The following is a 24,792-nucleotide window of genomic DNA, read 5'->3' on the forward strand; positions in this document are numbered from 1 at the left end:
GATCATTTAATTGGGTCAAATGTTCAGTAAAAGGTAAACATCAGGACAGAGCTTCTAGGCCAGGTGTCTTACGAATGGCTATTGTTGGGTAAAGTGCTGATCCCGGTCTAATCAGTTATGATCTTCACAGTAGAATGACGTGGGACACCTTGGAAAGAGCATCTAGGTGGATTTGAACCTTTTAGACTTTACTGAAAAAGCCAATATAATACAAGTACCTTGGAGAGTTTCTCTAATTCAAACATGATGCTTAGAGATGACAATAACTAATCTATTGTGTATGTGTTAATAAGACTACCTTTCAGTATTCCATTCATACCAGATCCAGAAAAAGAAATCTAAGAATTGACAAGAGCAACTGGACACAGTGACCTTCAATAAAAGTAATAGAAGAAGGCTTTGAAAACTTATCCAAGATCAGGGTGTGATTTCTTTTTTAATATATGTGAAGAGCAAAGTTATACTAGAATGAGTGACGTGATCCTTGCAAGCAAGCACACATTCCAGCTTTAGGCAAAAATTAACTCTCATGAGAGAATTATATGAATTTTTAAATATTTCTCAGACAATGAAAGAAAAAATAGCAACCTCAAAAAAAAATCCACAATTGAGAATTGTTTCACAGCCTCTTATTCTTATTTCTACTCTAGAGTCTTAAAGTTCTCTCCTCCTTTTTACTCAAAAATGTATAGGATATTAGGAAGGGGGAAGGGTTAGTTCTAACTAATAATACTGTGAGAGGTAAAATAACATACATAGGAATGAAGAGAAGATACGGAACTGGCTGATAGGGGATATAGGAATAGTGGGCCAAATAAAATAAAATAGGGAGAATTTTAGGAAGGAGGTCTTATTTAAAGGATGGAAGATAATGAGGAAAAAGAGACAACATGATCAAGAGTGAACACGTAGTACAGTCATAATCTGAATTTGTCATTGGTGACATCTTGTGTTTTCATCTGGTTATTAAGTGATTTTGCAACATCCTTTGACTCCATGGCTTGAACTTGATATTGGAAATATCTGATAAAGATATGTTTAAATGTTTACTTTCCCACATGGCATGTTTGTGTCTTCAGCTGACCATAGGGAAGGAAATATTTCTGTCTTATTCCAGGTAATGGTAGGCAATAGATAATTTTGGGGGGAGGAGATAATATATTATCAGAGATCTATCAAATAAACATGGCTCAAGAAAGAAAAAGAATGATAGTGCAGCTTCACCCTTCCCATAACTGATGAGCCAATAGGAAATGAGACAGTGCCCAAGTTCCATGCACACACAGAGTAATAAATGAAGTTAGGAATGCAACTTTAAAACAAGTGCATGTGTAGAAAGTACAGTTTTTCAACTTTTATTTGTAAAAGATAAACATCTTCCTGTATTGTCTATATTTTATTTTCTATAATCTTATTAACTATATTATGATTATAAACTTCCTTATTTTAGCCACCGTGATGCATCCTAATCACACACTCAAAGAAATGCACCATTTGGAGATTATAAATTCTACTAGTTTGTATCACAATTGAAGCTTGCAGTCCAGTCAGTGTTTGAAGTGACTTAAAACATGTAACAACTGTTGGGGTGCCTGGGTGCCTCAGTTGGTTGGGTGTCTGACTTTGGTTTCAGCCCAGGTCATCTCTCTCTCTCTCTCTCTCTCTCTCTCAAATAAATAAATAAATAAATCTTAAAAAAATATATAACAACTTTAGGTTTATATTATACCACATATTCCTTAACTCTTTCAGGTCTCTAATTATACTCATAAAACAAATGGTTTGTTCACTTAGGGTTTAAATATCAGAAAATTCAGGGGCGCCTGGGTGGCACAGTGGTTAAGCGTCTGCCTTCGGCTCAGGGCGTGATCCTGGCATCATGGGATCGAGCCCCACATCAGGCTCCTCCGCTATGAGCCTGCTTCTTCCTCTCCCACTTCCCCTGCTTCTGTTCCCTATCTCACTGGCTGTCTCTGTCTCTGTCGAATAAATAAATAAAATCTAAAAAAAATTAAATAAAAATAAATAAATATCAGAAAATTCTGTCTATTGAGTATATGTCTTTCAGGAAACATGAACATCACTATAAGGGATTGAAAATTATGTTCCCCAAGTGAAACCACAGCAAATAAACTTTGTGTCCATGCAGCCCCTGGAGCATGTATATTTGTCTGTGAGATGTACACACACCTTCTTTTTTAAAACAATGAGGGGCACCTGGGTGGCTCAGTTGGTTGAGTATCTGACTCTTGGTTTCAACTCAGATCATGATCTCAGGGTCAAGGGACCCTGCATCAGGCTCCATGTGCAGTGGGGAGCCTGCTTGAGATTCTCTCCCCCTCTCCCTCTGCCTTCCCTGCTCATGCATGCTCTCTCTGTCTCTCAAGGATAAATAAATCAATCTTCAAAAAAATAACAAAAAATAAAACTGATGAAACATATTTGGATAAATGAATACATGTGAAAAAGACTTTTTTAAATATGAAATAAGGAAATGTTTTATATTGAGACATAAAAGAAAGATATACCATTATTCAGTGTTGCAGGTGATTAAAATATGTTAATACATATACATATATGTCCATTATATATATCTTATACACATTATATATATTCTCTATATATATTATATATGTAAATATCTTCTATATACATTTTGTATTCATTCTAATGCCTTGAACTTCTAAAGGGCTACTAATAGGGGGAAAAAAGGAGAAAAAGAACATTAATAGGCATGTGTGAACATCATTAATGGTAACACAATCTAAAAGCTTAAATATGAATCCTTGCTGCTTTTCTTTCCCAGATTCCTAGGATTCAGTGGTTTAGAAAAGCTAATATCGTGATCATAGACACTAAAACCAGAGCCAAATAAAAATTTGAGCCTTAAAATCTGGCTTGGTTTTAAGCTAGGGCACCATTCCTCAATAATGGACCATTTGCTGTATGGCAGAAAATAGCAGAAAAAAAACGTGTCTTTTAGGCCATAAATGCTAGGCATAATAGTCAAAACATTTCACAGTTTTTCCACACTTAACAATGTTTATTACTACGAGAGCAACTCAATACACTATATATAAAATAAGAATACACTTCTCTATTACAGCAGTTAGTTTTGATGACTGATCCCTAGCATAGTTGCTTATATTTAGTTTCCTTCCCCTCCAATAAAATTCCTTTCATGTGCTATAGACCGAGTATGTGTAGAGAATCAAGTCTCATTCTTTTCAACCATATAATAACTTGCATGTAAAAATATTGATTTAAAGAGATATTTCTCCATTAAATATGTATTTCATTATGATGAAGCAGAGCTATAAACCTTTTTTAAAAAAATTATAAGCATTAGATGAAATAGATTAGTATAGTCCTGTTAGTTGAGCAAGACATTTGAAAAACATATTTAGTTTGTGGACCCATACATCTTACCAATATTAAGTATGAAGCATTTAACATTTTCATGGCCTTGTTTGTGTGGAAATTATTTATCCACATAAAGCCTGGGGGAATAAAAAACAGCAACTCTCCAGGGCAATGGCAATGTCACACATCAAACTCCTGGTTGTCCAGAGAAAGAAAGTAGTAAACACGGATGGGCAAAACTGTATGTACACATATAATTAAAGTAAAAGTTTGAGTCATCTACACTACTAAAAAATACTTCTATTTTTCTGAGAGTATCAGTTACCAAGGGTAGGAGAAAAAATTTCATTTGAATTATGGATACATGCTTCATATTTTACCTGTATACATAGCACCAATTAACCCAAGGAAACATTGCCAGGCTTTCAAAATACTTCTTTAAATATAATATTCTTCATATTTGAAAGAATTTATTTTCGTTTCTGATGTGCATATTTCTCAATAATCATTACGATGCATTACATAAAAAGGAGCAAATGCCTGGGAATCTGTAAGACATTTAAGGCCACTTTGTTCTTCTAAGTAGCACATCTTTCTTAGACAGAAAGGTTTATAAAAACCTTGAAATTTCTGCTAATAGGTAGGAAATCATACACTGAGTTTTAACTTCCCCTAGTATACTCAGTATCGTTGCTCACATGTTGTCATGATGAAATTCTATCCAATAAGAAGAGCTTAAGCAAGAAATCACCTCTACTAACACAGTTGCAGTATATGGCTTGCGTAAACAGCAAAAGTTTTAAAATGCTGTATCTTTGTTATTTCTAACACCCTAAAGTTAAATATTTATAGTATGTTATGTTCAGGATAGAGAAAATAATATCAGTCACAAATTTATGAAAGAAATATTTACATTTCCTAGAAATATATGAAATCAAAATTAAACACTTTGATGGAAAAGAAATAGAAATTTGAGCACCTATAGGTATCTACTTCTTGTAACACCCACATTACCCCACTTAAGGTTGTTTTTATTTCCACCCAACCACTAAGGAATTAGAATTGATATTTATTCATAGAAGTCAGAAGAAAAAAGTTCTTGCATCTTTTGTTTATTGTGCAGATTTTCTCCTCTACCACACTTATGGCTGGACTTCCATCATTCTTCTATAGGTCTCTATTATAAGATCAAAATGAAATGTGGCTTTAAAATAAATAACCCTTAAATATAAAATTGTGCTTGATCCTTCCTTCTACTTGTGTTAACAAAAGAACATGAAATAACCTCAGATATATATATATATATATATATATATATATATATATATATATAATTTGCACCTATAAAAGAACTTGCGCTAAAGAATCATCTGGATTTTGCTTAGATTGAAGGACCATCTTCTGATAATGAACAAGTTACTTGGTGAGAAAAACAAAAGATTTGAGATGAGATGCACAGCATGTCCTCACATTACTTTGTTTTCAGAGTAACCAAAGCAGCATTGTATGCAGTTCATTTTCCTACGTAAGAAAAAGAAATTAGTCCAGCTCATTGTGAGTCATTATGACCCTTATACTAAAACCAAACACATCACAAGAAAACTATAGAGAGATATCCCTTATAAATATTTAGACAAAATCCTAAACAAAATACCACCAATGCAAATTCGGCAACATATAAAAAATAACTTTACAACATGATTAAGTAAGATAAATCCCAGGAATGCAAGGTTGGTGGAACATCCAAAAACCATTTAATCAAGTATAACATATCAAAGGAAGGAAAAACAAAAGCCACATGATCATCTTAGCAGCCACAAAAATAGCGTTTGACAAAATCTAACATTGTTTCATAACTACAAACAATTGACAAATTGAAACTAGAAAGGAATTTCCTTAATCAGGTAAAAAACGTCTATAGAAAATCTGCAGCTAACATGATACTTAATGGTAAAATACTGCATCTTTCTTCCTAAGACCAGGAACAAGAAAAGAATATATGCTCTTTCCACTTCTACGCAACATTATACTAGAGGTTTTAGCGAGGTCAATTATACCAGAAAAAAATAAATAAATAAAAATTTATTTGGGAAGAAAGAAGTAAAATTATCTCCACTTGCTTGCAGAAAACATGTTCATTTATATAGAAAATGCTAAGAAACCTGATATAAAAATGATTAGAACTAATAAATGAGGTCTGCACATTTGCAGGGTATAAGATTAATATGTAAAATTCGGGTGTATTTCAAAACACTGGTAATAAACAATCTAAAAAGGAAATTAAGAAAAACAACTCTATTAATAACAGCACCCAAAAAAATAAAATTATTAAGCATAAATGTAACAAAGAAAAATTCAAAATATATTCTGAAAATACACAAACCTGAAGATCAGGGCAGCAGTCCAGGCTAACAATATATATATTCGGCTGTATAAAAGTCATTCAACTGAATGACATCACCAAGAGAATTAACACAGACAAAAATGGGAATAAATGCAAGGATTGAATTTTGGAGCTTTCAATTAAAGAGATTAAAGAAATGAAAACAAATTGAGGAATTAGAAGAATTGAGAGTAAATAATGTAGTCAAGAAATATGAGGAAAAATGGATGCCTCTAAATAATTTTTTTAATAAAGTATTTTCAATAAATGGAAAACAATTTGCTATTTCAAATAACTTTGATAAATAGCAAACTAAGAATTGGATACTGAAATTTAGAAGTAACTCTAACATTGATAAAAACAGCACAGATGGAGCAATGGAGCATAATAGCCTAGGTGGATTGTGTCCAACTGAGGATGGGATAATTAAATCATAATTTTATTACATTCCTGAAATTTAAAGCAAATTAAACAAGTATACCTGTGTATAGAGCGGTGCATTAAGTACACATGGAACAATTATTTCAAATAAATTTAAGTAAAAAAAACCTTACTGCCCAAGGCTATTAGGATATTCCTTACCCAGAGTGGACCACTGCTCTCTTTTCCCTGAGATTAATGGAGTTCTAAGAACAGAACTTTGGTTTTAAAACCTGAATACAGAACTTCCAATGCTAAAAAAATAAAAGTCTCATAACAACAACCAAGAAAAAAAGAAACATAAGAAACAAATAAATTTAAGTGATTCTCTTTAGCAAATACATACTTATGAATTATACAGTACTCTGAATCTAAAAAGTTATATTAATATCATCAGTGACCAACATTTTCAAGTAAGAGAAAGTAACACTAATATATAAATAAAACCTTAGGTAAACTCTAATTCCCAATATTGAACTGAAAAAGTATTTTCTTTCTTAAAAAATATAGCTGTTTAAAAACTTCCGTTCACTGAAAAAGATCAATTACCAGTTTAGTAACGATGAGCATCCCTAGTGTCCTGGTTATGGAAGCTAAATCATATTTTGCAAGAAAAAGAGCAAGAGCTCCCCAGAAAAAAATAGCTAATTTTAAATCTGTCATACTAGAAAGGAAATCCTGTCGCATCTTTTATTATTACAAAAAAAAAAAGAAGAAGAAGAAGAAGAAACTGTTAGTGACTTACTAGGGCTATTTCATAAGCACTTTGGAGCCAGCATGGAGTCTTCATTAGCCAATGTCAGGAGAACTGTAGCATCAATGAGAGTAATAAATGCACTTGAAACATATCAAATCTTTTTAAATTCTTAAGTTCATAATAATGCTCAAAAAATAATTATTGGTGATCTTTTAAAACTGCTAAAGAAACAACTTAATATCCATAAACTGATAAATAAGGGAAAGAATCAAGCATTTACATTTCATTTCTTAAATATATCCTAGAGTTCATTTATGGTAATCTTAAACTGATGGGAGAATATTTCCCTTGATGGAAGTATTCCAGTGAATAAATAAAGAAAAACTAACAGAAATATAAAAATCAACATTTTTGAAAGCCCTTGAAAGAAGCATGGATATAGGTAGAGGTCACTGGTGATTGACAACATAACAGTAAGACTGATCACAACTTTAGATCTAAATACCCTTTTTCAGGAAATGTGTGACAGAAATCAGTTAGCACAATAAGTGTGAAAACAGCCAAATGAAGAAATATTTTGATGACTAAGTTAGTTTTTTTTCTTTTTTTAATAAAGGAGAGAGAGAGAAACTATAGATCAAAAGACATAAAATTAATCTGAATGTGTACGGCATCACTAGATTCTAATTCAAGCAAACCAAACTAAAAAAAAAAAAAAGCAGAAAACGGGGTATTTGAGCAGTGATTTAATAATTGACAATATTAAGGTACTAATGTTCCTTTTTTAAAGCTTAGTGATATTGTTGTGATCATATTTTTTAAATAATTGCTTCTTCTTAAAGATATATATACCCACATATTTAGAGATAAAATTCTAACACCAATGAGGATGGAGGTATATGGGAGGTATAAAGAAAGGAAATTGGCCATAAATTGATTATTGTAAAAATAATTGTAGAAAAATTATAGAAATGCTTTCAGCCTTTTTCTGATTTGATTTGCTGCTGTGATGCAGTTTCCTTCATGTTTACAGCTTTGTATCCTAAGTGCAAATTTTTTTTTCTTCTCAGCCTGAGAGCTTTCTCTCACATAGTAGGAGTTTTCTTGGTCCTCCAATGCATAACCCAGAATTATGTGGACATAATGACTTTGAGAACAATCCTCAACCAAACCAGTGAGAGATGGGAATAGACGAATAAATGCCATGACCTCCCCAAACAATTACCCCCAGTGGGGGAACCAATCACCCAGAGCAGTAACTCATTCTATTTCACATCCTTTATTTGCATTACTTCCTCCCTGATCTTTCCTGGATCCCTCATTTATGCTTCTAGGCCTCAATTCCCAAACAAACCACCTGTGCTTAAGGCCTTTTTGGAAGGTCTGCTTTGGATAGACCTAGTTTAATGTAATTCTAGACAGCAGACACTCCAGGTGAGATTCTGCGATTAGATCAGTCACTAGTCAGAAAGCAACTACCACCCCACTGCTGATGATAAATGGGATGATAACGGCTGACATCATGATACAGCATTACAATTGCTGAGATTCTCACCCTTAGTAAATGAGATAAGATGCGGGTGAAATAGAAAGCGCTGGCTTATGGAGTACCACTAGCACTTGAAAGACACAAAGGCAAAAAATAATTATAAAGATTGTGAAAGTGCCTTAGCAGTTTGAAAGACAAATGAAAAGCTCAGATCAGATAATGATCAAGTAAGAGAATGTTGTAAAAATAAGGTGTCCATATAGCAGCATAAAAAGAGATTATTTTCAGTGAGAAATTCAGACCCAGAATTTGATCTTAAGTAACAAATTTACAAGGGAGAATGAATTAAAAGGCTGGCAAGCATTGCATGCTAATGTTAGGTCCCAGATTCAGAAGAAATAAGAAACTGAGAATTGAAAAGGGAACTTTTAAACACTCTGGTCTAGAAGAGCTCCAATTAGAGGATGGAAGACTTCCTTTAGCCAGAGAACATGCAAAGTCTTCACCTGATATAGATGCCTCATATGACAATGGTTAATCCTCTCTGTCCTTGCCTATCATGATTTCTCCTAGACCAGTAACTATGTTCAAGAGTCAACACAGGAAACGTCCCTGTTACAGAAGAAAATATATTATTTATCAAAATAACTGTAGGTCCTGCACAATATAAACCACTAGAAATTTGGAGAATATATTTGGAAGTTGATCTTGATGGTGTTGGACTCCAGTATTGGGATATTAAATAAAAGGATTGGATTGGGGAGAATTTATTGATACAGTGACACTCTCCTATGATTCAGAAGACAATGTGCTAAAAAAAAAAAAAAAAGACACCTGGGGTTGACCCTATCCTCCTGCTGGGATGACTCCTTGAACTTAATAATGACAACAATAGTTTACAGTAAATGAGGTAGAGATACCAAAATTGCCTTCTTAGCATATTGAAGAAGAGATTACATGGCTCATGGACTTGAGCATGTTAGAAAAGATTTATTGGGGCAGACAGACCAAAGTCCACCAGCTTACTATGTTCCCCAAGAAGAACCAAAGGACAAACTCTTTGCTAGAATAATAAGGAAAGCACTAGTGAGAGAGAGTTTCATGAGAAGCTTTTTGGTGGTCTTCTTCTGAAGTCCAGGATTGAGATAAGAGATTAAAGATGGTACTTTGAAACTAGGCTCCCTATTGCCAATGGGATGACAGGACTATAGAAAATCAGCCACCAGATGGTGATAATTAACCAATGTAATTAATCTGCTCATAATTCTCTAAATGGCAGCCCAGATTGCAGTGATAATAAAGAGTGTTTGACCCAGGGTTCCTGACCTGTGGCAATAATAAATAGACAGTGGTATTCCTACAGATAAACTATAAGAACAGACACCAAAAACAGTATTGATTTATGCAAAGCTCAAGAGCGGAGGGCTGACGTCAGTCACTGAACTGGTAAACATACTATTATTTTTCCAGGACCTGAGCCATTTCGCTGACACAGAACTCATCAAAAAGAGGGAATTTTGCAGGGGGTTCCTACAACAACACAAGTGTGTCAGTTCACCTAGTTCCTTGCACAAAGAGACATTTGGCCATTTTCTCCAAATTGTTCCTTGTATTTTCAGTCTCCTAAAGTGCTTAAACTCATATATGTAAGGAAAAAATGAGATATCCTTTCCATAGAAAGGAAAATAAATTTTTAAATGTATAAACCCAGTTCTATATAACAGGACTATATGGAAGATCTAGATAGCCTTAGAACCATTGATTTTTATTGCCTTTTTTGTAAACTTGATTTAATAACTATTTTACAAAGATTGTATGTTATCTTTTTATATTGTAATGGCAAGTATTAAAATGCAATTCTACCCCTATTATATTTCCATGAGGAAATAAAAGTTTCAGAGCTATTTCCAGAAGTGACTTCCAGATTTGAAAATGAATGCTGACAATTTAGCCAATGAAGAGTAATGATCACACAGAAAGGCAGAAGCAGAGTTTCTCTGGGCTCCTCTGGAAGCAACTATCCAACTTTCAGCTCCAATTTTCGCATCAGAGTTGGAAATCTGAGAGCAAAAGTCCAGTCCAGCTGGCCATTTTCAGGGTCTATGGAGATCTTTTATTATTACTGTTTGGAAAAATATATGAACTGAAACACTGCCCTTCCTGGAGATAGTCTGAATCTCTTATATATATATATACTGTATCAATTCCTTCCTTTTCTAGAATGCCCAAATGTTTGTATTAATAAGGACAAATGCTTGCAAAACATTAATTAAGTACCAGGCATTTTTTGAGGCTGCTTACATGAACATTTAGTTATCTGTACATTTAGTTATCTGATTTAATGAATGGGGATTTTTCAGTCAAAAAGGTAGAGAGCCTAACACTAGATTACCTCTGCCTACTAATAGACCTGATGGCCAAGAGTTCATATTCTTTTTTTGGACCTATATAGGCACTAAATTATGACAGGTTCTTTGTTCTATCACCATCTATGTAGTAGCAGATGTTCACTATGAAATTATAGCCTTTATTTTCTCCATAGCAGCCACCTACAAATCTCTTGGTACTGTCCTAATATGTGTCAGTGAACTCTTTTATATACATGAGCTATCTGAATCACCAGACTTCCAAATATGATTATTAGTTCATATTCCATATTTAAAGAAGACTTCTTATAGCACTCTATGTTTTTATCTCTCTAATCATGATTTATGGCATTTTCTGCCATGACTTAACAGATTTTCTGTCTATAGATATGAAGAATATTTTAATAAAGATCTAAAAGTATTTTTTAGCAACCATCTAATTCCATAATACTGGAATTATAGTTCCCACTTGTTTTCAGTATCTCTTATCACAACTGTTATACCAGCAGCCAGATAAAATTTAGAGACCCATGGCTACACAAGTGGTTTTCTAGAATATTCTGTGCATAGCAGTAGATTCCTATTGATTGCAGGTCCATTTCAGCAGGTCCCAGGAGAGAAAAGCTGTCCTACTAATGAGCCCATCCATATCAAGGAAATCCAAAAATTCAGGAGACTGGATTATTCTAAGAGGAAAAGGAAGACATTATAAGTATCAGAGGAGTAACAGATACACATGTGACCTTTGATGTTTCTATGTACGTAATTGTGTGTCATCACTCCACAACACACATCCACTGCCAACAAAGCTTAACCCAAAAGTCTGTACCCAGACTTTATGAGGAATAGTGTAGGTACCTCTCAAGTGGCATCTTTATCTCTTTAATAAATGGTGCTAGGAAAACTGGATGTCCACATGCCAAAGAATAAAATTGGACCCTTATCTTACACTATAAACAAAAATCCACTCAAACTGGATTCAACACTTAAACATAATACCTGAAACTGTAAAACCCCTCAGGGGGAAAAAAACACAGGAAAAGCTTCTTGACATTGGCCTTGGCAATGATTTCTTAGATATGACATCAAAAACACAGGTAACAAAAGCAAAATAGACAAATAGGATTACATCAAACTAAAAAACCATGAAAGTGAAAAAGCAATCTACTGAGAGAAAATATTTGCTAACCATATATGTATGAAAGGGTTAATATTATTTATATACATTATTCCTTATATATATGGAACTCATACAACTCAATGGAAAAAGTATAAATAACCTAAATTAAAAATGGGTAAAGGACCTGAATAGACATTTCTCCATAGAAGACATAGAAATAGTCAACAGGTATATGAAAAGGTGCTCCACATCACTAATTATGAGGGAAGTGCAAATCAAATCTACTGTGATATATCACTTGACACCCTTTAGAATGGTTATTATAAAAAAGACAAAGATAACAAGTGTTGCCAAGCATGTGGAGAAAAGGAAGCCCTGGTACCCTGCTGGTTGGAATGCATATTAATATAGCCATAATGAGTTTCTTCAGCTGAGAAGAAAACAATGCACCAGTTACCAATGCTAAGGGAAAACTCCAACCACGTGAAGGATAGTAAAGATCATCACTATATCAACTACTAGGAATAGAAGCCCAGGTGTTTCTGCACACTGCATCTTGATATTGGATTCACCAACAAAAACACAACATAGTCAAGCATTAGATGGAACAACACTTTTACTCACACTGAAAAGAGACAGAACAATTTCAGCTTTAATAGTATCTTTTGGACCCCCCTTCCTTGGCGATCAGGTCCTCTGGCAGACAACGTGGGACAATTGGCCTACATATTGCTATAGTAGGACCGCTCCTTCCCGCCACTTCCCCAGGAGGTCTGAAATACTGAAAGCTCACATCTTGCCTGGGGCCCATTGATGTACACACTTAAAATGAGCACAGTGCACTGAGCCTGAACAGGAAAAGATATTCCCACATAAAGTGATAAGCCTGGCAAAGGCTATGTGGGCTCTATACTTCTTGCTAGGAAATGTTCCAAGGCCAAGTCTTATTCTTAAGCAGTCAAGCTGCGGTAGAAAGACTGTGCACATTAAACTGCCTTTCCCAACATGCAAAAAATTAAAAATAGAACTACCATATGATCCTGCAATCCCACTTCTGGATATACATTTTAAAAAATTGAAATAAGGATCTCAAATAGATATCCATACTCCCTTGTTTACTGCTGCATTATTCCTAGTAGCCAAGACATGGACAACCTTAGTGTTCATTGATGGATGAATGAAGAAAATATGGTATTTACCTGTAATGGGTTATTATTCAACCTTAAAAATAAAGGAAGTCCTACCATTTGTGACAATGTGGATGAAACCAGAGGACATTAAGCTAAGTGAAATATACCAAATACAAAAAACAAAAACAAAAAATACTATATGATCCCTCTTATATGAGGTATATAAAATAGTCAAACTCCCAGAAGTGGAGAGTGGAATGTGGTTACCATGGTGGCTGGGGGAAAGGGAAAAGAGGAGGTATTGGTCAAAGTGGATAAAGTTGTAGTTTTATACAAAATGAGTAAGTCCCAGAGATCTACTATACAGCATAGTGCTTAGGTTAACAATACTATACTGTACAACTTAAAATTTCGTTAAAAAAATTTGCTAAAAAAATTGGCTAAGAGGGTATATCTTCTGTTGACTGTTCTTATTACACAAAAATAAAGAGGGCAGGAAGGTGGTGATGATTTCATAGATCTCTGTATGTCAGTCATGCCTTAAAAACAAACAAAATTATTCTACTTTAAACACAGAGGTAGGGGTGCCTGGGTGGCTCAGTCGTTAAGTGTCTGCCTTCGGCTCAGGGAGTGATCCCAGGGTTCTGGGATTGAGCCCCATGTCGGGCTCCATGCTCTTCTGGGAGCCTGCTTCTTCCTCTCCCACTCCCCGTGCTTGTGTCCCCTCTCTCACTGGCTGTCTCTCTCTGTGTCAAATAAATAAATAAAATCCTTTTAAAAAAATAAAAAAATAAAAAATAAACACAGAGGTAATTGAACAAAAAATGAATAGACAGAAACCAAGCCAGAGACTAAGGTCATTAATCCAGAAAAGAGTGTTCAAAAATGTGCAAAGCAAGAAATAGTACTTTAAAAATAGAAGGAAGGAGAAAATCAAACTAGAGAATTAAATTTCCATGTAGAATAAAGCAGGAAGTAGAAAGTTTGGTGGTCAAATAGCAAGCAAATAACAGGCAAATCCTTTCACATTGGTACATTTATATTTTTTGAACTTATTTATTTTTTCCATAAATTCAATTTATTTATTTTTTCCAGTTTTTAAAATTTAAATTCAATTAATTAACATATAATATATTATTGGTTTCAGAGGTAGAGGTCAGTGATTCATCAGTCTTATATAACACCCAGTGCTCATTACACCATGTGCCCTCCTTAATGCCCATCACCCAGTTACCCCAACCTCCCCCCCCCCAGCTAATTCATTTTAGAAAGAGAGAGAATGAGTAAGGGGATGGACAGAGAGGAAGAGAGAATACTGAAGCAGACTCCACACTAAGCATGGAGCCCGACGTAGGGCTCAAGCCTAGGATCCTGAGTCCTGAGATCCTGACCTGACCCAAAATCAAAGAGGCTGAACCACCCAGGTAGCATTAAAGAACAAACAAACAAACAAACAAACAAAAACAAAAACAGCTCTTTTGCAATATGATGAAATAGGTCTAGGTTTAATTAAATAATGGTGGAATAAAAAGAATGGGGACATTTATATTTTTTAATTGTAGCATAAAGAATACAGTTTGAATTTACAGTCCTGCCATTAATTTCCTCCGTGATTTAGAGAAAGTCTATCAGTCTTTTTGGGCCTCAGGTTTCACATTCCTGTGGGATTGAGAGCGTTACACTATATGATTATTAAGTATCCTTTGAGACAAAAAATCTATGTTGTAGGATGTGAATAAACTCTATTCGGCTTTTCACTTGTATCACTGGAAAAGAAGCTTGGAGCAAACAGCTAGGATCATGCTTAAAAATATTCCAACAGCAACAACAAATCTATCAAGGGAAGAAGAACATCACAGTCCTTATTTGGCATTCTACTGGTGGGGCAATACATGGTGTATTGAGTGACACTGAGAAGAGAGTTGAATGAGTTCAACTTGTATAATGGATAAAAGGACAATTGCTTATATTTTGTAAAATGCAATTATGGATTCTTAGAGATTGGGAACATTTTTAGCGCAATATATGAAAGTTCTAGTATATGGCAACTGACAAGTGATTTCTACCATTCTCAATTGCACATTTAAAAATCACAGAAAGGACATTTGGCTACTATTTGGAATTTATTCATTTGCGGGGTAAAATTGAATTGTGTATTTTATCTGTGTCTCTAATTTTTTTAATAAAAAACTAAAAATATTTTGAAACTACCTAATAAAAGTTGCCATATACATGCAGAGTGATATTAGCTGTATAAAAATATTGTTACATATTATTGAAACCTATCAAGTTTCATGCTTTTCAATTTCTTCTTACCACCCACTTATATTGTCATGAAGGAAAATGCACCAAATTAAAATTCAGGACATTTGAAAAACTTTCAGAACTTTGCAAAACTGCCATCATTTAAGCAGTTTAGAGAAAACTGTGCTTTACAAAAAAAACAGCCAACACACATAAAGAAGAATTAGGTTGGTGCAGAGCACCTCATCTAAATTCAGAGAGAGGGAGGACACTAAACAAGTCAGATTAATATAGAGAAATGGGTTGTTTTCCCAGAATCATTTTGTAATCAGGTAATGTATCACATTATCCAATCATCTCTGACAGGAAGGTTGCTTTATCCTACCTTGACTAAGAAGAGCAGTGTAAACTGCATCACTTGAAATTATAGCTTTTCAAATTGAATTATATTATTTTACATCAGCTATGTCAGGGCTTTTACAAATTGTTAATCTCCTGGTAAACATTCTCACCATCTAAAACACAGGTAATATTTACAAGCAAAGTGAATGTGTTAGGGAAATGTAACAGATAGTTATAATGCATAAATTGCCTGCTGTCCCTTGGGACTAGAAAATGAGACATTGCATCTCTTAGGGGCATTCTAAAAGGAATATTGATAAGTAAATAGAATCACTGAACTTTTGGTAAATTGCCATTTCAGTGAATCATGTCCCTTCTAGATTCAGGAGGTAGCAACTTTCAGGAAAGTAGGAAAATTGAGAAATGAATATGAAAGCATTCTACAAATGAATTAAGAAAACTTTGACCTTTAATACTACTGAGAGTTCACATTTAGAAATGAAAAAGGAATTCTTTCTTCACATATAGCAAACTGTACAGTTATTATGTAAGTGTAAATATCCCAAAACACAGTACTTACTCAGCCTTCTTCTTGATCAAATGTGGACACAAAAAAACACAATCGTTCTTCTAAGCAGCTTTTAGAACCTAGAAAGGCAACCAGAAGGCTACTCAGTTGTGATTCTTAAGTGAACATTTATACTAATATACATAAATAGCAAAATATCCCATATGCCAGAAAGTGAATAGAATATATTCAGATTATCTTCAATCAACATTTAAATGTCATGGTTTTCAGGTATTGAAATTGTTTTATTCTTCTTATTTTTAATTATATATCTGGTATTTAATAGTTGTATACTCTTTTTTTTTTTTAAAGATTTTATTTATTTATTCGACAGAGACAGAGACAGCCAGCGAGAGACGGAACACAAGCAGGGGGAGTGGGAGAGGAAGAAGCAGGCTCATAGCTGAGGAGCCTGACGTGGGGCTCGATCCCATAACGCCAGGATCACGCCCTGAGCCGAAGGCAGACGCTTAACCGCTGTGCCACCCAGGCGCCCCAATAGTTGTATACTCTTAAAGACAAGTGTTTATGAATTTTCATAGGCATGTAAGCTCATTTTTATGACCCCAATTTTTCATTAACTTTAATAAAAAACTAACGAATGTTTTTGAACAATTTTTAAAGAATTCTATACCTTACCTTAGGAAGTACATCACCTGTTTTCTAAGGAAAAACCTTGATGTCCTCACTACAGTTTTGCAGATATTTCATAGAGGGAAATGTGATTTATTTGATTTTTGATACAGAAGAGGAACCTAAAGCACACATTTGGCACAACCTGTCTGAATGTTTACATAAGCCACACCAGGCACGTGTTACTCTTTACTCTGCATCTTTTCATTTCTACATTATATATTATGTGAGATCCTAAGTAATCTAAGTACCTCGGGTTTTAGCTTTTCTTATTCTTAAACAATTCTTTCAGGCATTTTACTGGTTTAAGTCACCTAAAGAGAGAAATAAAATATTCTAAACACAAAGATTCTTCAGGGGCGCCTGGGTGACTCAGTCTTTAAGCATCTGCCTTCAGCTCAGGGAGTGATCCCGGCGTTCTGGGATCGAGCCCCACATCAGGCTCCTCTGCTGGGAGCCTGCTTCTTCCTCTCCCACTCCCCCTGCTTGTGTTCCCTCTCTCGCTGGCTGTCTCTCTCTCTCTCTCAAATAAATAAATAAAATCTTTAAAAAAAAAAGATTCTTCAATAAATATGTTTGAAGTGAACTGTATTGTAATGGAAAAATGTCACCCTCTAAATTCTAGGTTATATTCATTTTCATTAATAAATTAATTCATTTGGTCAACAAAAATTTTGGTGCATTTCATCTGTCAAGCACCGAACTCTACACTGTAGTTGCAGACCTGAGTACTGTCCATTTGCTTTCAAAGAATTCACAAGAATGGTTTGTCTGTAATCATTTCAAACTATAATTAACTGTAATGATCTCCTTGTCTTATTCCACCATACTTTATCATCCAACCAATAGTCTACGTTTCTTGTAAGTGACAGATCAGCTAAGCCTATGCTTTAGATCCCTGCTTTTTCAATTCCTTGATTTTTTTACTTGCTTGCTTCCTTGCAGCTTCATTGAGTTCTCTGAAATTCAGTATGTTAAACAGATATTCAATTAATGCTAGCCTGCTTCAATAAAGCAGTTACAGGGCACCAAGCAGGAGCGTAGAATCACTGCTTTTAAAATCACCTTTAATAACTTTCTGACTGGTGTTGCAATCAAGGCAATTTGACACAGCAACAGTGAATGCAATGAACCAGTTTGCGGCAAGTAAGGTATTATCTTCTGTATGTAAAGCTTAAGGAATTATTCTGGGGCTTTAGGGCAGGTGACAAGTACCTTCTTGGTTGGAGAAGAGTTAGGCTTATATGAGTATGAATAAATGAATGAATGGGATATGTGCTATTTATCTTTTGCTACCCAGAACATGTTATTAGGCCTGGCATATAGTTGGTGCTTTCCTATTTTCTTACTTTGAAGGCCATTTGAAAATTAAAACATTCAACTCCTATGAAATATCACTGCACTATAATAAAAGACCCTTCTTTGACACCGAAATGCTTATTCTCATATTTCTTTTTCTTGAAGTTTTGCAATTTGACAGGACTCATGCTTTATCCTTTTTTTTTTTTTGAAATTGCCTCTAATATTTTTTTCAAGATTTTTTTCATAAAATAGAGCAAGGCTTCAAATAATATTCCATTTCTGGTTATAAAATCTAAAGAATACAAAAAATAGAATCCAATTTGAAAAGTCTTCAAGATAAACATTTTCTTGTAAACAGAGCCATTCCTTCAGGGATAGTTCTATAACCAGGAGTGCATGAAACCCTGGGGATAATGAAATGATTTCATTTTCCATTTGTTTAGGAAAGGCCAGAAGGCTATTTATATACTAATAGGTTTATTAATAAAACTGAAAAAGCAATAACCTCACCTGTATAGTGATCAGTGAAGCCAGAGATAATGGAAAACTGACTTTATATAAAAGGAAATTTTATGGCTTTCGTGACTACCTTTGATTTTTTTTTAATAATGATTGTTTGATGAGCCTCTCTTTTTTTTCTGTTTACATGTCTCCCATTTTAAACTAAATGAAGAAAATATTAAGGTAAAATATTTTTTCTTTGCCTGTTATCAAACACAAAAAAAGCCCCTTGTAAATTAATAATACTCCTGCACATTAATGCTGCTCATTATAATCATCTTGTAAAGCTATTAATTTGGTGACTTTGCTAAGTTACCTCCTCATCAGCATATGTCCTCAGCCAAGTTTGCAATGACCATTATAATCAATCCTTTCAAAGTAAGTTATGCATTTTAATGAAAGGTCTACAAGAAAAATGAACTGGCTATTTCCAGCACTTGTAACTCTGTGGCTGGGCTATAAAAAGAAAAAAAATGGAGAAAGGAATTTTGAAAATCAATTATTCTATGTATGCAAAAATGAAATACAGTTTTATCAGTTATGTTATATGCATGGAACTGACCACTACAAAAAAAAATTTTGTTTAAACAAACTGTTAATAATATTCAATTTATATTCAGAAGAAATCCTATTGTATATTAGAATATCATTTTGCCAGATGCTTATTCTGTTTGGTAGGAAATATGATAAATAGTTCATTGTTTGACTTTAAAATTAAATATAAATTATTATCATAAAGTCTAAATCTCTTACTCTATCCACTTGTAGGTTGAACATGTCCAAATAAGGCTCTACTTACATTGTCCAATAACTTAATTTGATTATGTTTAACCAGTAAATATAATGATGAAATATGCTACAAATGCTTTTCAGCTATCAGGTCATTGTTAATTTTATGATTCCATGTACAAATGGTCCAAGACAATATGATGGCTAAAAACTGTTAGAATACTGAATGTTTAGATTTAAAAAATGAATAAAAATAAATTTTTAAGAATTCAATTTTAATAAAATTTAGACATGTTACAATTAACAAAAGAAACACCTTAAAGATACAGTGAATTCAAGAGAGCAAAAAAGCAGGGCTCCTTGGTGGTTCAGTGAGTTAAGCGTCTGCCTTCAGCTTAGGGCATGATCCCAGGGTCCTGGGACTGAGTCCCACATGGGCTCCCTGCTCAGCAGGGATCCTGCTTCTCCTTCTCCCTGTCCCTCCGCTGCTCCCCCTGCTCATGCTCTCTCTCTCTAATAAATAAATAAAATCTTTTAAAAAAGAGAGAGAGAGCAAGAAAGCTAAGTTGAATTAACTATATGTACAAAAGGGGCATACTATCATAATTGGCTAAGCAAAAGATGTGTAAAGCATCAGACGAAATGGATTCTATCAGAAAAAAAGGTAGAAATGAGACCAGTTAGGGGGCGCCTGGGTGGCACAGCGGTCGGGCGTCTGCCTTCGGCTCAGGGTGTGATCCTGGCATTATGGAATTGAGCCCCACATCAGGCTCCTCCGCTATGAGCCTGCTTCTTCCTCTCCCACTCCCCCTGCTTGTGTTCCCTCTCTCTCGGCTGTCTCTATCTCTGTCAAATAAATAAATAAAATCTTTAAAAAAAAATGAGACCAGTTAAAATAGAAATACCATGAGATACTTCTGAATCATTTTAGTGCTAGAATATGAGACATGATTGTATCATATGATATAAAATTTGAACAAACTATTCAAAGAAATGTTTTAAATAAATGTTTATAAATTTATTATTTAAAATAATTAAAGTAAAACAATAAGGCAGAAATTTGATCCTTTTTAAAGTTGGCATGGAATATATAGAAAATATTTTTCTATAAATGGATTTAGTGGAAGAGTATCTCCCACTTCAAAAAGCACCAAAGAATTCAGTGTGGACAATTAAAGAAAGATAAAACGGTTGTGAAGAGTGGTGACATACATAAATTTAATATAGAGAAGAAATGTTTGACAGTAGATTAAATGATTCTTTACCACAAGTAATGTGAGGGAACATGTTTTCAAAGTGAATAAAGAATTCCATATGCTAGTCGCTAGAAAAGACATTCTGAGACCACAAGGAATTCTGGATTATTCTATAAAGAAAGATGCTAAATTTAATTTCCAATACTTTAAGGAAACATTGTTCACTTTTGAGATTGAGTGTAGGTTTTCCTAATATCTATTCCAGATCCATGATTCCATGATTTTGAGTGAGGAACCTCAAAAAAGTATAAGCATGTAAATACAAGGTGTTTTTATTCTTGAAGCATAAGTGTTCTTTTCCCTTTCATTTTTCTTTTTTTTTATAATAATTTTTATTATGTTATGTTAGTCACCATGCAGTATATCCTTAGTTTTGATGTAATGTTCCATGATTCATTATTTGCATATAGCACCCAGTGCACACCCATCACCGGCCAAACTGGTTTATTTTTATTTCCCAGTGTTTTTCAACACTTTCTGGAAAGTCATGGCTGCCACTTATGAATCTGATAAAAATATCCATCTTTTCCCCCAGAAAATCCTCTTACTATTTTCCTAGAATATTTTGTAAATAAGTTTGGGAATGTTCACAAATCTTCTGCAGTGAGGTTAATAACCACTGATTTTAAATTGTACATTCCTAGGAACAGGATTATGGACAAGTCCTATGCTAGTTTTACAGAAGCATCAATGTCTCCACACCAATCTTCCCTACTACAGGATGGCACCAAGGGGGTGGATTATGACTGGGTCTACGCAGGAACGACAAGGGAAAACTTGAAAATTGGCCAGTGATTTAGAATTGTTTTCAAACTACTATTCTTTCTATATAATCCACTCCAAGCTCTCTATTAGCCCTCTCCCAGTCTTTCAATTTATTTCCCCAAACTTGTCTAAGTTATTCACGCAAAAAATAACCACAAATGTATTTTTCAGATTCTTAAGCATATTTATTAGTAATCTAAACAATTGCATCTAGGATACTTTTCAAAGCCTATATTTTGGAGAAATTAAAATGGTTATTGCATAGCAGTATATCAAAAGCTGAAAATTGGATATTTGCCAACTGCATAATCCTCTATTACAAAAATGAAGAGAATAGTTGAGTATCTTCCTGGATGAGGTTTGTTTGAATAATCTAGATTTTTTTCAGCATAATCTTATGTCCCTCAGGTAATACTCATGACTATATTGCATACAAAATAGCTACAATTTTGTTCAATTCAAAATAAATAGTAAACACTATTTTGAAGCTGATACATCTTTTTAGTACCATAATCATTAATTTATTTTTAGAACTTTATATTTTTCTGTTTTGAGTACAAAACATAAGCATCTTCAATTGAAGCTATAATAAATTGATGACCCGGTTGTGATTTCAATTGTATTCCATAGGATTTTAAGTATAACAGTGTAACATTTCACTTTCCTAGTGTTCAAATAGTTAAACACAGTTACCACAGTAATACTTAATAAAATTTGGAGATTCTGTGATATCTACTCAAGGTTGAGAAGTTTTATTATTTTTAAGTTTTTATACTGAATTTTTTTTCTAATTCTAAAAACACCAATTCAACTAAATACTTTCAAATAAACCCTTTCAACTAAATACTTTCAAATAATTAAAAGATGCTTGGATGAATTACAATTGTGTTAAGAAGCTTCAGAATCAGGTTAAGGGCACAGTAAAACTATTTCACTTAGCATGCTTTCTCATTTGCAATTTCTATAGCACTATTATTAGTATTACACAAAAGAATGCTGGCAAGTGGTTTGGATACTCCGGCATTTTAAAACAGTAAATGCAATTAAGCTTGAATAAATAGATCACTTTTCAAACACTTGGCAACCTTTTTAAAGAAATTCAGAAGTAGAGAAAAGTACTTAGGGAAGCTTTCTCAACAACTTATTGGAAAAAACAGAGAAGGAAACACTTCACCAAATAATAGAGTTCTCACATGCCAATCACTGCATTTATTACTTTCTCTTACCAAAAATTTTCTATATTTAGAGTATAATAAACTTTATTGTTTGTGACAAAGTTGGCATGATAAAACATCACATTTCCTAAATAAATAAATAAATAAATAAATAACTTAAAAAAAAAACAAACCCTAAGATTGTAAAATGTTTTATTCATTCATCTGTGTATAAAAGATCATAAGGATAACTGCCATTAATCTATTTTCCACAGATAAAATGACAGTAGTTGTTTTTATTTTTGTTTTTAATTAAAATTACTAAACTTTAGTTTTATGCTAAGCTAACACTGGTTATGGAGCATTTCAGTCAGGTAGAATTTCCTGTCCTCTGTGAATTCCCCTGGGAATCTTAGTATAGTCTTGAAACTATAGTTTTGAAACATTAATTTTAAATGTGTTCATTTAGAGCCAGTTAATATCATGGAAACATAAGTGAGCTCATTAATAAAATAAATCAATCAAACTTTCATTGAGAAACTGAATCGGAAATCCAGTGGTGAGCTATGCTTACATGATTCACTGTTTTTGTGTGTGTGTATATATATATACAGTTGTTTAAGATTTTATTTATTTATTTGAGAGAGAGAGAGAGCACAAGCAGGCAGAGGGATAGAGGAGGAAGGAGAAGCAGACTCCCCGCTGAGCAGGGAGCCCAATGTGGGGCTCGATCCCAGGACCCTGAGATCATGAGCTGAGCTGAAGGCAGACACTTAACCAACTGAGCCATCCAGGTACCCCAAATATGAAGCATATATTAACATCTTTAACAACAATCCAGAAATGTCAGGTTTATATGAGAATAACAACAGAAAATGTCCCTTTAAAATTGTGACATTTGTCTTAGGTGATCTGTTTGTTCTCATTCATGAGACTGTAAGGGTCTGAGGACACATGTAGCCTACATCTAGTGTAAGTACATAATTACCCAATAGCACCTACTTAGCAATTATATATTACATACCTGTTCTATGACAATGGTGGAACTTAGATTTTAGTGAAAGAGACATACCATAAACAAATGAATAAAAAGTTAATAAAGGGAAATTTCGGAAGTGCTAGGTGGCCAACATAGTACTATTTCAGAGAATAACAGGAATACACTTAGCTAAATATTTTAGATAGGAGAGAAAGGCTTACCTAAAAAAGTAATTTTTAGGCCACTTCCTGATTCTAGGCGAGAAGGTCCTGGGCATTTACAAAGTTGGGGAAAACCATTTCTATACAAAAGTGTTCATCCAGAAGAGCGTGTAGTACTGACTACATATTGCCATGCTAGACACTATACAAGGTCAATGCAGAATTGCTTTGCATTACACTTTACTCATATTTTTTATTATCTTACATAGCAAGTCAAAAATGGAACATTGGATTTAAGTGATTCTGTCTTTGCAGCTTCGTAGAGAATATTTTCTCCTCTCCAGGCCACAAATCCTTTCTTCTTAGCATCATAGACTATCAATTAAAACTAGGTCAGCAACTCTAGAGGTTTAAAAAAGCCACATTAATATCTCTGACATTTCTGCTGATGTTAGTTGTACTTTTTACTGTGGTGCAGTGCCGAATGCATTCTGAAGTCTCAAATCATTAATGACTCCGTTCTGAAATTAATAAAACAGGTAAATGACATTAGATATTAGAATCTAAATTTCATGCTCTGTAAAAAACTGTACTTCACACCAATATATATTTTGTTGCATTTACATTGGAGTTGCTTTCTGTGTAAAAATATTCTTTATTTTAATAAATGGGAATATTATTCAGGATTAGAAATTCTATTGTCTCTTCTGCCATTTAATTAAAGTTATTACTTCTTGGATTACATGGTTATATGAGAAGAGTAAGGTTTAATTATTATATAATCAGCCAAAATAAGATCTGATACCAGTTTCTCTACTGAGTTATCTTACCATACACACAATGTTTCAAACCTCATTCAATTTAGGTAGCATGTTTTTTTTTTAAAGTTTTTATTTAAATTCCAGTTGGTTAGCATATAGTGTAGTCTCAAGTATGCAATATAGTGATTCAAGAATTCTATACATTACTCAGTGCTCATCGCTTCTAATCCCAATCACCTATTTTACCCATCCCCCCACCCTACTCCCCTCTGGTAACCATCAGTTGGTTCTCTATAGTTAAGAGTCTCTTTCTTGGTTTGCCTCTCTTTTTCCCCTCTTTGTTCATTTGTTTTGTTTCTTAAAGTGAAATCATATGGCATTTGTCTTTCTCTAACTTATTTCACTTAGCATTATACTCTCTAGCTCCAT

The sequence above is a fragment of the Ailuropoda melanoleuca genome, chromosome 5 (genome assembly GCF_002007445.2).
Source record: "Ailuropoda melanoleuca isolate Jingjing chromosome 5, ASM200744v2, whole genome shotgun sequence".
Lineage (NCBI taxonomy): Eukaryota > Metazoa > Chordata > Mammalia > Carnivora > Ursidae > Ailuropoda > Ailuropoda melanoleuca.